This window comes from Homarus americanus, unplaced genomic scaffold, assembly GCF_018991925.1.
Source record: "Homarus americanus isolate GMGI-L3 unplaced genomic scaffold, GMGI_Hamer_2.0 scaffold48220, whole genome shotgun sequence".
Taxonomy (NCBI): Eukaryota; Metazoa; Arthropoda; class Malacostraca; order Decapoda; family Nephropidae; genus Homarus; species Homarus americanus.
Window position 1 is genome coordinate 1,675,522 of NW_024755060.1, and position 2,975 is coordinate 1,678,496.

Consider the following 2,975-nt stretch of genomic DNA (forward strand, 5'->3'; position numbering starts at 1 on the left):
TGACTTATTTTATATTGGAAGATAAAATGGAGTCGAATTTCCACTGAGACTCTACCATAAAATTAATGGAAAATTTGACGTAATTGTTAAAATCTTTACTCGGGATACGTGGAATTCTTAGATATTCGTAAGTTAGTTTTTATTTAATTGTGTGAGGATACGGATTAACAGAGATATAGTTTAACATATATAGATATAGAGTTAACCATGATCTTCAAGACTAGGAAGTGAGACAGACGAATGAGAAGAGAGGAAGAGGTATTCGCTATGATGAAGAGCACCATACGTGGGATATTGGGACGGGGCGGGAGGATGCAGGCGGGGTAGGAGGCAGGGCAGGATGAGGAGGAGGGGCAGTGGGAGGAGGGCTCTTAACTCTGGGCCAGGGCAGACAAATTTTGACAGAGGTGTTATGGCGGAGCAGAATAACAACACGGCCACTGATACTGACCAGGAGGAGGAGGAAGAGAGAAGGAGGAGGAAGAAGGAGGAGGAGGAAGAGTGAGCTCACTTGGGGAGACGATTCTATTCTGCAGGGGTTACTGTGGGAGAAATATGGTCTGTGGGTGATACTGTGGGACATATTGGTCTGTGGGTGATACTGTGGGGGACATATTGGTCTGTGGGTGACTGTGGGGGACATATTGGTCTGTGGGTGATACTGTGGGGGACATATTGGTCTGTGGGTGATACTGTGGGGGACATATTGGTCTGTGGGTGATACTGTGGGGGACATATTGGTCTGTGGGTGATACTGTGGGGGACATATTGGTCTGTGGGTGATACTGTGGGACATATGTTGTGACATATTGACGTTCAGGGAGAGAGAGAGAGAGAGCCTGACCTCCATCAACAACGACCCCCACTAATACGACCCTTCATCCTTGCAGAGTTACATACGACCTGTGGATCAGCGAACAGTCGGACTCGTCTTCCAGGCTCTAGATGACCTCTTCCACCGCGGGGTCATCACCGTGACCTGCATGACCTCTCTTGGTGAACTTCACGTCATGTCAACCAAGGTCGAGCTGCCCAACAGGGACTACCTTAGTGCCCAGGAATATTACTATAATACTGGTGAGTGTGTGTGTGTGTGTGTGTGTGAGTGTGTGTGTGTGTGTGTGTGAGAGAGAAGGAGAGAGATAAAGGAACGAAGAGTAATAAGTAGAGAGAAAGACAAGGAAAGGAAGAGAGAGAGGGGGAGAAAATGCGATAGGGAGAGAGAGAGAGAGAGAGAGAGCATAGTTTTCTCTCAATCTACCTCAATATTCACCACACAGCCACACCGTAGAGTCAGTCACAACATTTATTCAATAACAACAACAACAAAGTTAAACACTGAATTAATCTTTTCCGGGTTGTACAGCTTCCAGGAACAAGAGGCTGTAATGACCTCTGTACAGCACGAGAACACAGCAGGTCTAACACACCTCTCACTCTCTCTCTCTCTCTCTCTCTCTCTCTCTCTGCCGCTGTGATAAGAGTGTTGTTGTTATTGTTGTTGTTGTTTGTTTGTTTGTTTGTTTGTTAAGGTGTTTACAGTGATGTGGATTAATGTATGCAAATTAGTAGTTGCTGTGTTGGGTTTTATATTCCGTTAAACACAGCATTATAATCCCTCTTAACTTAACACAGCATCATACTGGACCTCTCACTTCCAGGTGGTGTTCTGGGGGTAGAGGGAGGAGGGTGGGGGGGTAGGTAAAGCATTAATCAACCCCACAGAGACACTCCATCAGAGTATAGCCAGACCAATACCCCCACCACCATGGCGGGAAGGAAGGGGGAAGGAAGAGGAGAGGAGAGGAAGGAAGGAAAGGAGAAAAGAGATGAAGGGGGAGAGGGAGTGGAGGGAGGAGGGTTCAAAATAGGTAGGGAAGATGAAAGGGTGACGAGAGGGAAGAAGAGGGCAGGAAAGAAGGGGGGAGGGGGAGAGGGAAGAGGGGGAAGGGAGGGGGTAGGAGAGAGGGAAGGAAGGGAGAGGGGGGTAGGGAAGAGGGAAGGGAGAGGGGTGGGAGAGAGGGGGAGAGGAAGAGGGAGGTAGGATAAAGGGAAGGGAGAGGGGTGGGAGAGAGGAGGGTAATATTCATATATAAAGAATATGTTAACCAACCACTTTATAAGGAGTTTGGTAACAGCCGCCGAAGATTAAATTTCTGGCTCGTTATTCAATTAAGGCCGCATTTTACCCTGTCGAAGTATAGAGCCCCCCCCCTCTCTCTCTCCCTCTCTCTCCACCTTCTTCAACATCTTTCTTCTCTCTTCCTCTCCTTACTTCCTCCTGTCCGCACCTACTTCCTCCCCTTTTCTCTCTTATTCCTCCTCTCCTCCTTCTTCTCTCTCTCTACCCCCTTCCTGCCCTCTCTTTTTCCCTCTCCTTCCTCCTCTTCCTGCACTCACCCTCCTCCTCTACCCAGCCCACCACCCACCACCTCATTTTTCACAGGTAAGTTTAATAAGTTTGTCGGCATCATATTAACACACCGTTTTCTTTGTCCACAGGTAAAAAGAAATGTGTATCAATGGACGTCGTGTTGGCAACTCTCCTGCTTCTGCACCTTCTTTGTGTTTACGTAAGCTGTTCGCTCTAAGATTTGTACCCATTAAAAATAATAAAAAAAAAACAAAAAACTTATCACTAATCACTATGTATATGTGTAAATAAATGTGTAAATGTTTTGGTCTTGGTATTATTTTTGTCCTTTATTCATTTACCTGTTAAAGATTCATTAAAGTAAAGGTAGATAAGAGGATTAGTTACCTCAACCTAACCTAACCTAACCCCATCCCAGGTAGGATTAAGGTGTTTAATCAGCAGGTGAGAAATAACTAAGATGACCCATTGTACAAAATCTCTGTTACCATAAACAATATGAACTTTGACCTTCCACATCTACCATTGGAGGTCGAGAAACTACAGTTACCACCCACGTAATTAACACAAATTTGTCATTATATCTTGATAGTTATGATAA

At 45.5% G+C, this 2,975-nt stretch overlaps 1 long non-coding RNA gene across 1 annotated transcript; it reads left to right on the forward strand.

Moving 5' to 3' along the window:
- The first annotated feature begins 850 nt into the window (after nt 1–850).
- LOC121856362 lies at nt 851–2,680 on the forward strand. The gene is made up of 2 exons (XR_006086958.1): nt 851–1,077; nt 2,503–2,680. It is a non-coding gene; the product is annotated as an uncharacterized LOC121856362 (long non-coding RNA).
- Nucleotides 2,681–2,975: the final 295 nt, after the last annotated feature.